The following is a 12,354-nucleotide window of genomic DNA, read 5'->3' on the forward strand; positions in this document are numbered from 1 at the left end:
AGTCCAATTCATTTTTTATCTCATATGGAGTTAAACCCTTTAAATGAAAATGTTTGATTACCGCTATGAACTCGTTTTTTTCCATTTTTCTTAACGAACAATGTTTTTTTTCAATTGGTTATAAAACACGTAAACTCAGAAGATGTGGACTGTGAATGCACCATATATCTAGTCGGGAGTGGTGCTGACTGAAAACAGATGATTTGGAGCGATTCGCGCGCCATTTGTTGGTCATTCTAAGGACTTATTGAACTACCCTCGTACCTAATCCATGTCCTATAAGATTTAAAGAAATATGTAACGCACGGTAAATATAGCACTTTTCTAATCAATGAAATAACTCTTGTATTTAATAAAAGATCGAAATAATTTTGTGTCTTAATTTATACAAATTATAATAAATAACTCAACAAATATGATATTTTCTTTAACATATTAGTGAATAAAGATACTTCGTAATAACTTGTCAACCGATGAAAAATGTAATACTTTTTATCTTTGTAATAGAAAATGACAATATATCAATACAAAATTGAATATGTAAATAAAAATTAGGATAAATTTGTTTGCAGTTTATGTGTTATGAGAAGTGCGTTGTTCAAGGTTATGCGTTTTAAATCATTATATTTTTTTTCTCTCCGTATGAGGTAGCCCCTTTCAGGAAAAAGCAACGGAATGCAAAGCCCAATTTTGTATTTATTTTGTATGTAACTTACCTTGTTTTCTACTAATAATCAAACACATGTATTCACATTTATCTGCGAGACATCATAAGTAAACGGTCCCTATTTTGTAATCGTTTTTTTCGAACTAACAAGCGCCTTAATATTATACATTGTCGGCGATGTTACATCTATTTTTGGTACACGTGATTAAATATATTGTATTTTAGTGGATGATTAATCAATAAAAATAGATGAAGGGTCCGCGGTCTAAACCTGTAAACTAACATTTCAGAGATTTTACACGGCAAAGGAAAATCGTTCTGCGGGCCTATGTAGATACCAAAACTCTTATTTTCGAATGTGCATTTTAAAATACTAAAAGGAATTTTACCGTTTTGTTTACGGGATATCAAATGCATATAAAAATGTTCCGTAAAAGAAAAAAAATCAATTTAAAAAAAAATACCTAATCGCGCTGTGATTAGGTATTGCCTTTTCCAAGTCGGTGACATACATCCTCTACTCTCAGACTCACAGGGAGTAGGTGGGGCCCCCTTTCCTTTTCGATCCGTAAAATTTCCATTTATGAAACATCGCAGATTCGCACAGAGAGGGAGTGAGGCCCACACTCCTTTTCAGCTAAGAAAAATTTATTCGATAGGATCATATGGGACTCGTTCCATTTTGCAACTAAGAATCATTCATTCAATGGAAAAGTCTGCAACCCCTGCCCTTTTCCTACTCGAAATCATCTATTCAATTAATTATGATAGGCGCTATTTTTTAATGAAGGTAAGCCCCAATTTGTAATTAGGGCACTTCCCTTGACCAATCAAGAGAGGGCATGCGTTGATAAAGCTGGATAATATCAATCAACACTGAGGTCATGGTAGTCGTTTCGTCAACGTTACCTATTTTGATGTATGTACTCAGATATATAACGGATTTTGTTTATGAATAGAATAATCATACACATGTGATAAAAAGACATAAAAAAGGATTGAAGATTTACGTTCTGTATACCTGGTAGCTTCAAATAGATATAAGCATACTGGTGGCACTCCCATGTATCGTTTTGAAGACATTACGTTTTAGTGTTCGGGGGCAACACTACATGGCGCTAAGAGTCAGTAAAAGGCAATGCGCATGTGGAACCGCAATACTTTTAATTATTTTTAAATCTCGAAAATAAACATCAGTAGAAGTGTCAAATTGAATTTATTATTATTGAGTTTGTTATTGTATAACATCGTCTGAAAATTGTCTTGTGTATATTATATTGTTATACGTACTGTGTTTACTATTATATGCTGATTTAAGATAATGTTTGATTGGTAAGTATTGAATAAAAAAAGAAAGTACTATTTGCTTGATTAGAGGTTAGGTTTTTGTTTTCATATTTCCAAGCAGGAACAAATATCCTACAAGTAATATAAATACAGATATAATTATAGGTCATTTTTTAATATTGAAAAGTCTAAATCAAAACATTGTATATTGCAAGCCTTTGTGATTAAATTATTGGAGGTACTTTACGTATAGGCAATTATTAGTAACCTTCAAATCTTATGTCCTGCTTATTGTAAATAAGGAACTTATTTAATTACCATATTGTTAATTTATTTCGAAAAAATATATATACTTAAAACATTATAAATAAAGTAAAATCCACTTTATGTGGTTTATTTTAATTTGTGCAAAAATTAACAAGTATTTCTCCTCACAATCATTTATTATATGCATAGTATTTTCAGTATTATTCTTGCTGTGGAAAAAATAACGAAATATAGTATGAAATTCATATTTCCACATTTATAAACTATTACCACTGCAGCATAATAATTGGCATCTCTTCTTTCAATTACCACATTTTTATGTATACATTTTTCATCACTTGTAAAGCTTATTTACAAAAAATTAAGCAGAAACTAATATTTACGAGAATTTTGAGGAAGCAGAGTTTTGAAACAATTTCTATTAGGGATCTGTAGGTTCATTCACTTTTAGTGACCGGCGGCAGGGCTAGATGGCGCTGATTTAGAACGTGAGTCCTCAAAACCATACATGGGAGTGTCACCACAATAGATATAAGTGCCTTGTTTAGTGTCATTAAGTTCTGTTTTCCTTCCACTAATCTCCTTGACTTGGAGGATAAAACAACTTGATTTTTCAGGCATAAATGAATAATTTATTCAATGCTCACATTTATCAAAAAGTATTTCTAAAAATTATTCAATTTTATATTAATTTCATTTTGCTAATAACTGATCGATAAAGCATAAATTTTATGAATTTCAACAATCAGCTGACTCAAATTAACTTATAGTTTTCATTTTACAAGCACGCGTTGACGGAAGAGTCATCACTCTTTCTGTCTTAAATTAACCTACAAAGTACATTTTACGTAAATAAAGCAGTTTACTTTCAACCAAGCACGTCACTTAAAGTCATCTTATAATCATCAGTTGACTTCCAACTGGCGAATGATCCTTTTAGTTACATCCGAAATTTAGCCACCTTTTTTACTGAAATTCAGATTCTTTGTTTGACTGTGTAATTAAATCTTGAAATATCACATAAGTGGCTTGAAGGCTGAAGCATTTAGTGCAAATGTTAACTGTGCTGGATAATATAATAGGTCGATTACTTGATTGGTAGGATAGAAAAACTCAGATATTTTTCTTGTGAATCTCGTAATTTTAATATTGTTCAATTTATTCATATGCATACCATCTTGCATATTTTCTCAGTTTATTTCCACGTTTTAATCAAATAATTTCTACAATTTAACAATTAAATATAAATTTCATTCAATACTGAATTTGAAATTTCATTTACTTATATTAAAATTTCAATTTTAAACAAAACAAAGAATAGAAGCCAGTTATTAGGAATGAAATATGATTAATCAAGTTTCATCTTTATGTATAAATGAACTGAAAATTAAAGCAAAACATTTTTACCTCAGGTTGTCTTTTCATTGAGCAAAATCTTAAAGTTCGGTGAATGATTTCTGGACAATAGCAGCTTCTATTGATTTTGCTTATTACCTAAAAACCAAGAAATAAGTTAATTATTAAAGTGATAACTTTTTTATGGCACGGTGTGAACTCGCAGAACTGGGTGGAAACTGTTGCAATTAGCCACACTTGTAACATCTAGTTTTGTAGCCAAAGACTGTTGATGATTCCTCTCGAAAAGTTTTAAAGTTAATCTATCAAAGTTTCACTTCTGACGTGTGTTGTCCCCACAGCACACTGTTTCTTACATTCTGATCAGAGAAGGTATTAGATTGGTATAAAATTTGATCGCGTCAGTTTTTGTCAAATGTCCACGTTTCGAGACCTCCTGAATACGAAAACCAGCCTTTTACAAATGTGTCTGTATGTATGTATATCTATCTGTGGGCAAGATAACTTAAAAATAAGCATTCTATTAGATTGGCCTTTGGTACAATCTTTTAGTGTCCTAAATTAAAGGCCAAGTTCGTTAGCCAGACATTTCAGATAAAACCTCCAAAAGTGAGCGCATTTTCAATATTTTTGAGCGAACTTTTTTCAAAAGTAAAAAATTTTCTGTACAGATCTTTATAGTATTCAAAACTTCGAATAATTTTTGTTATAATTTTTTTCATAAAGCCAAAAAGTCTCTGCAAAAAGACCACCAAATTATAATCACCAAATTTTTGTCGTCGATGCTTTGACCTTTAGTTTTAAAAAGTCTTTGCAAAAAGACCGAGATATTAATAAATCTCAATCAATATGATTCATTGTTACCAGCAAGTCCCCCCTACCCGCTACCCTATGGAAGCTTAACCAAAAAGGCTACCCTTCCCGGTAACCGAGATTAGAAACTAAACTAAACCTGAAATTAAAGTTAATGAAACCAAGGGAAGTACAAATGTAAATATTGAGGAAAAATTATTGATTAAAAAGGAAGGAGATAGTAATACAAACAGAAAACCGAAATTCGAAAGTTGCATTAACCTCAAAAGTACTAGAAAGTATAGAGATAGTAGTTCACGGTTACAAGATAGCGAAATCCCCCTACTGCCTATCAATCCTAGATAATTAAGAAATACAAGAAACGCTCAGACTCCTGCAAAAAAACCTACGAGGAATATTCGTAGCTTAATAAGCGTCCCCACGAGCAATAAATTCCAAACCTCTGAGAGCATCCCCACCCAAGGAACTAGCGACGATACAAGCACACAAGACTCATGTATAATAAGTAAACCAAAATTTGGAAATAATAATAAGAAAAATAATTCATGGAAAGTTTTTAAAAATAAAAAATACGATGACACACACAAAAATAACAAAGCTACTACCCGGGAAAAATCAAAAATGGAATCTCAAAAAGCTAATAAGATATCGAAAATTCACAACAGCAATCAATAGGTTAATTTTAAAAATAAAGCGATCAAGCCAAATGACATTTCAGATAGATTAGGAAAAAGGAACGAACAAGAAAGTTGTTCTTTGGAAAGTTGGGAAGGTATTGTTTAACTTATTGAAAACCAATAATCTCAATTAGAAAAACTTTTGGGAAATAAAATTAACATTCATTTTGGAAAAAACATAGGGCAATCCATATAGCAACGGTAACATATTCTACATAGTTTTGAATAGTAACATTTTTTGGATGTAGAACGAGCAATTGTATTTTAAAATATTGTATATTTACCGAAAAATGGAGGAAATTTTTCTAGAACAGGGAACAAAAGGTGAAAGCCAGGGGAATTTAGGAAAGACTGCTCTGAAAATTTTTTGGGCGAGCTGCTCGCCCACGTGGTAGAGCTGGAACACCAAATGCGTCGCGCCCTGCTCGCTGCAACTTGGGACACATGCTCTCTCATATTGGGCACGCTCTGTTCCCACATTGGAACAGCTGTAGTCTCAATAGTATTGGTACAGTAACGCTCCCTTTCGGCGGAAGCAAGGAATCCATACGCCGACTTTCGCGCGGAGTTATACAGTTAAAGTTTATACTGGTGTGACAATTTCATTTTTTTGTGGGACTACTGCGTTTCCAACACACGGTTGGAAGGGTTGTATGATTTAAATCGTTTTAGACACTGATATTGAAACTTTTGAAACTTGATAAGAAAAATTCTAAATACGATTTATTTTGTTTTTCTCGAAAATAATTAATCTACAACTTTTATGTTCAACATTTTTATATTAGATCAACAATCAACAAAAATCCTTTTGGAACTCTCAATTGAGATGAAAAAAGATCACCTAGGACAAGTACATATCTCGTCAATATTTTCAGGTGATCTTTTCGAAAGTATATCCAGAAGTGAATTACGGTAATGGTGATAAAAAATTTAATGCAATTGAATGACTTTTAAAACTCGAAAAATCCAATGAATGTTTATACCTAACAGTACACATATCTAGGATTTTAACTAAAATAAATATACAAGAATAAATACAAGTTTTACATTGCAGAAGAGTTATTTGACACAATTCCATAAAACCAATGTCAATAGATTGACAAGGTTGGTTGAAAATGCTCCTAATTTTTGTGCATATGTAGTCTTCCACATATGTACATGTTGCGTCCTTTAATAAGGGATTTCATACATCCAAGAAAGTTTTCGAAGCAGTAAGAAGAGTAATTATGTAAAGGCCCATTCATGTGCTGGACGTCATCTGCTATATGAATTAAATTGTGGTTATTCATAACCTGTAATTCTTGTCCATAGTACGTAGGTAAAAGGCGGAAAAAGGTTCGTAGAAGTTCTCTCGCATAGGGTGCATTCTCTACCGCTAAGTTGGGGTCACAAAGAAGTCTAAATGCAATTACGAACAAACGGTAGTATTGGTACATATTACGTTGGAGAATACTCCGCGAAATTATGACTCCACAATCAAGCAAAAAAATATAAATTGTGTACCTTTCCAGTGTCTAAAATCATTTAAATCTAATGTTTTCTTCTGGAACTCTTCTAGGATACTAGTTGACACAATTTTCAAGGCTTACTCCAGAAGCTTAATGTTTCGCCAGTCCAGCTTTGCCCATCAATTTTTGCGTTTTTTAGCTTCTAACCATTCTTCTAAAAGCCATTTTTGAATTCCCAAATCACGTAAGTCTGAGGATTCCAGTAGGACTGATCTTACTGAACCAAAATGTGGCAAATTGACTAGTGGCGATATTCCTACATGGTGCTGTCTCTGAGACTGTCTTTAGGACGATTGCTCTGTTCTCAGTACCAAATTTCTACTTGGATAAACCCTTTTGATGTTTACCGTCCTTCCTTTAGTTTCGGAACGTTCACATCCATAAGATGCTCCATGACACTTAACGCCTTTTATATAAGCTCGTGGTGGCATGTCACAAGAAAAGCCTGATATTTGCAATCGTATACCCTATCTTGTATAGTAACGTTATCTTCCAGTAGAATAGACATTTCTAAAATGAAGACTTCTGAAAATTCTCTGATCGAGATTGGTTTCGAATTGTCACAAAATATGGCGATGGTAAACGACAGCGATTCATATTCATCATCGTAAACTTTTCCGAGAAAAACCCAGAACTGTATCGATAAGCGATGGTATATTGGCAATCCGTCTATATTAAATAATAACTTAATTATACGTTTGGTATATTCTTCTGGAATTATGTTTTTCAAGTTTTCCTCTACGCCAATGTAAACGTAGTTGCCCATTGTTTCTTTACCGCTTTCCATAGGCCGAATCAATTGTAAATATCGTCTTGTTTTCAGCAAAGTTGCTGCCGAAATAGAAACATTATAACCCGCTTCCTTCAAAAGTTTCAACATGTCTGTCAGACAATATCTCATTATACTCCGAATATATTTATTTGCCCAAATTTGAATTTTAATTGCAAAATTTGGTTCTACATTTTGGTCCTGATCAACAAGTAAATTCTCAACATTAGGCATTGAGGCTTCACTTCTATTTATAGAAGCTGAACTACGTGGGCTATGCATTTCCAAAATATCTGAGCTTGATCGACTGTTATCTATAGATATCGGAGTTTCAGAAGATTGCGCTGGTTGAGTTAGAGGGAACGTCTCTATTGGATTACCATTTGCAGAAGCGTCTGATAGACCTTGGGCTCACAACGTAAATGGGATCGTGATACGGATAAGGCCAATTTTCACATGAGATGTTCGTCTGATGATGAGGAACGTAAAAATGGGTGCCTGGCAGGTGTGAGTGGATGCGTTTACCTATGGCGACTTGTCAAAGGTGCAATTTTTGGCAGTTAACTAACATTCAGGTGAAATTTCTTGAAATTGATTTTACAGGAGAAAGTTTGAAACAAAAGTTGGCCCACTCCCGGAGATGCATATTTTCATTAGTATATAATTTTTTGATAAAATTAATATATATTTGGAGAAAACATCGACTAAAGAAATACCATAACAATAAAGAGCCCTTTCCATTGACAACAAGAGATTTTTTCGAAAATTATTGAAAAACAAAAGGTACTCTATTACAGGTATACTCCAAGACGAATAAGAAATATTTGATCAAAATGTTAATATTTACCAAGTTATTCGCGTTTTCTCTTCTTTTTCCCATTTTTTCTATCACCTGCTGTATCTTGAGCAATTTAAAAGAAGGTGTGCTCAAAATTAGTACAAAAATAAAGTAAGTCTTGTGCAAAAAATTGGCGTCAGCCACTTTTAGTTAAAACAATAACTTATTCTGCTATAAATAATCATAATCAGTGTCAGGTTCTCAGCTTCTGATTATCGTAGAAAGTCGTAATAAAGGTGAGATACGTTCGATCTTTATTACCGTGACGAATATCAAGTTTCCCAGACCAAGCGTGGGTCATTGGCGTAGGCATTAAAAAATCTTCGTGGTGCATTTTTAATGCTATAGAATTACTATGCAATGCTAGCATGCTATAGAATGCTATACAAATTTTAATTGATAATCATGCTTCAATTTCAGAAATATAATCCCAAATAAAGAGAAAAAATATTAATCCTAATGTTTGTTGAATGAAATGATATTAGGGTTCACTTTTCTCAGGCGTACAAACGCCATTTTCTCAAAAACCTACAAATCTATTTTGCTTTTTCTAAATTAAAATTATAGTTTTAATCACCGCTTAAGAATTCTCAACTTCTTTGATAATCTCAAACTAAAGAGTGGTTTATGAAAGCTGGAAAAATAGAATCGGAATTTCTATCCAATTTTAATCAACAATGGCTTATTTTGTTTATCGAAACATACTATATAATTCATTTCATCGAATTGTGTTAAAAAGTGTTTGCTTATGATTTGACAATTAAACAAAATGTTTTCTACAATCTCTAACAAGTTTATTTTCTATAAAATCTAGCAAACAAAAATAAAGAGAATCTGAACATGAACAAATTGAGCAACTCTTGGTGAAGATTTGATACAAATTACGCTTTATTTGTATGCTTTATAAAAAAACCGACACCTAATATGTCAAATAATAATTATTTAACAAGTAATTTTGACTTAACTTAATTTTTTTTGCAATTAGATGTAGTTTTATTTTTTCTGATTTTATATAAAGTTCTTTAGTTTGAGGTTATCTCAAGGGGACAAGAGTCCTTAAGGCTTAGAAACCGTGCGATTTGAACTTAATAAATTCCTCTCAATTTTTTCGAATCTTAATAATATTTTACAAACAACCTTTTTTTCGATTTAACAACTTAATAACTATAAATCAATTTTTATTTTCAAATTGATAATTGAATTTCTAATTTCATCAAAAGTTTAAAAATTTGATCCTCAAGCAAAAAAAAAAAACACTTTATCTTGAAGAGAAACTTTGCTTGTAGCGATTTATCTGAATTTCACTAAAGACTTAAGCATGGTAGGTACCTGTTAGGGAGGAAAATCTTATACGTATTATACATTGCAAGAGAAAGCCGAACAAAATTCTTTTTTATGCTTGTACATAGATATAACATAAAACCAGTGGATTAGATTCTTCAAGTTTTTCGGTCACTACAAGCTTATAAGGAAATTTGAATGAAATTGTGGATGAAATAAATGCTGATCAAATTTTGAATATAAGAACAAAAATGTTGTCAAATTTGATTAGGCTACGGGATTTTCTTCCAACAGACTAGATGGAGGTTATGGTCATTTTTAGGGGACATTAGTGAATAATAAATTGTGACGGATTATAACTTTCATCAAAGATTGAACAAAATAATTAAAAATATACTTACAGATTCTATACTGATTGACGCGTTCTTTCATATTCGGCACGCTGTCTTCCCACATTGAAACAGCTGTAGTCCCAATATAGTCTGAGATCCCACTGCATTTTTTCGGAAGTAAGAAGCGACCGTAATAAAAGATAGTGTAAATGAAAGATGACACGTAGCCGATTAAGAAACTGCCCTTCTACCAGTTCAAAGTCGGTCAAAGGTGCGATAAAATTGGACCTTTAGCAGCAAATTCATTCAATAATCACCTGGTGTGTCCGAACGCAATGAAATCTGTACCACATTGTAGTGGGCAATTAGTGCTTTCGGAAAATGTACCTCCACCCTCCACCTGCTCAAGAACCCCCGGCAGGGAGGCCTGAAGGTCGGGATTGCAGGTGACTTTCAATGTATGCTAAGGAACGCGATAAGAAAAAAACTAAATGAAAGCTGAAACCTTCTGTACACGACAAACTCATCCTGCCAAGGCTCAAGGTAACAGAAATATGCGGCAGAGGTATTGTTTTGCTGAATTTATTTGCTTTCGCTGCAATATTGTAGACGGAAGGCTACCGTAAGAAGAGGCTTCATCTTCCTTGCGGACTAGGGCTGCCTAGTTCGGTGTTCCTTAATATGAAATCTCTAAACGATCTTATCGATTTCGATTGTCACACTACTCGATTTCTATTGCTATATGCGTAAAACACGAGTTATGAATGGGTTAAACAGAGTTGGAAAATATTGAAAAAATTGTCACGATTGCTCGTTCTTTGATAGCTACACGCGTGCGAAAGGGACACTCGTGTGTCACCGTGAGTTAGACAATAATGGAACGTTACACGCATTTTCTTGAAGTTGAATGATCCCAACGGAGCTGGCTTGATCCGCGCTTGCTTGGATTTGAGTGACGTTCATTGGCTACGGTGTGCATCTGTACTTGATTTTTAAATACCTACGCGAACTAGAGCCAATGAGTGACGCACAATTCAAGCATGCGCAAGTATTTTTGGATCACTGTTGGGAATAATAATCGAATCAAATTTCAAGGTCGATGATACTAATCAACGCTTCTCATTTACCACCACCTTCCCACCCGTACCATTGCAATCACAATGCAGGGCATCTGCTTGTTATTTTTGATCGAATTCTTATTTCAATTTAAGCCTCTCTGCTTGTTATTTATGATCGTATTTCTTTTCAAGTTCGGGAAAGAACATTTTAAAGCCTTCAAAACATTTGAACGAGCTATCTGGACCATTAAATATATCTACCTGAGTGTCTGCGGAGAATTTCTCCGAGCTTCTCAGAGCCTTGAGAATCTTTAGCATATACTCTGAGATTTCTATCGGTAGGGTTAGTATGTTTTTAATTCTAAGTTAATGTTTAATCTATTATTTGTTATTAATATACACATTAACATTAAGCAATATTTCTATGAAGCATGGAATTTGTTATTAAAGTCCATTGCTGGTGGAAAATGCGATAACAACTTTTGCAATTTTGAGGTTAGGAATTAATTTTAGAATACAAAAGCGAACTGCTGGACGCAAAATTAGATAGTTTTGGCCACTCCCTGGCGGACCGAAGGAACCGAGTGGAGCCTCTACAAAGTACCCGTAAAGACCCCCATGGGTCCCCATTCGGTTCCTTTTTAAAAAACTCGAAAAAACAGCAAAATTAACTTTTAAATTGTTAAAATTCGGATCCTACGTTAAAATTCCCTATAGAAGCTCACTGAATAATAGCAATAGTTTATTTTACAACGGTAAAAAGTTAAAAAATATACAAGACGTATAACGCCTGTTGACGGCTACTTACAGGCGATGCGTTTGCAGTGTAGCAGTCAACAGGCGTTATACGTCTTATATTTTTTTAAACTTTTTACCGTTGTAAAAAAAACTATTGCGATTATTCCGTGGCCTTCTATAGGGAATTATAACGTAGAATCCGAATTTCAACAATTTAAAAGTTGATTTTGCTGATTTTTCGAGTTTTTTAAAAAGGAACCGAATGGGGACCCAATGGGGTCTTTACAGGTACTTTGTAGAGGCTCCATTCGGTTCCTTCGGTCCGCCAGGGCTTTAATGTAAATCTTCCGTATATATCTACAAAAATCTATCAAATATTATTTTTTGCTATGAAAGGTTACGAAAATGTACTAGAAAAACTTTAAGGAAGTTAAGCTTTTACTGAAATTTTTCTTAAAAATTACACAACCCTGGCGCACCGAAGGAACCGAATGGAGCCTCTACAAAGTACCCGTAAAGATCCCATTGGGTCCCCATTCGGTTCCTTTTTAAAGAACTCGAAAATTCAGCAAAATCAACTTTTAAATTGTTGAAATTCGGATTGTACGTTAAAATTCCCTATAGAAGGTTACATAATAATAGCAATAGTTTATTTTGCATTGGTAAAAAGTTAAAAAAAAATATAAGACGTATAACGCCTGTTGACGGCTACTTACAGGCGATGCGTTTGCAGTGTAGCAGTCAACAGGCGTTATACGTCTTA

General features: G+C 33.5%; 1 protein-coding gene across 1 annotated transcript in view; it reads right to left on the minus strand.

Annotated features, from left to right (window-relative positions):
* The window catches only part of LOC117174188, a 1,286,801-nt gene that overhangs the window by 1,018,352 nt on the left and 256,095 nt on the right, over nucleotides 1–12,354 (minus strand). The window contains exon 2 of the mRNA XM_033363042.1: nucleotides 3,629–3,715. The gene's annotated coding sequence lies outside the window, so the exon portion shown is untranslated. The remainder of the gene's footprint in view (nucleotides 1–3,628; nucleotides 3,716–12,354) is intronic.

The sequence above is a fragment of the Belonocnema kinseyi genome, chromosome 6 (genome assembly GCF_010883055.1).
Source record: "Belonocnema kinseyi isolate 2016_QV_RU_SX_M_011 chromosome 6, B_treatae_v1, whole genome shotgun sequence".
NCBI lineage: Eukaryota > Metazoa > Arthropoda > Insecta > Hymenoptera > Cynipidae > Belonocnema > Belonocnema kinseyi.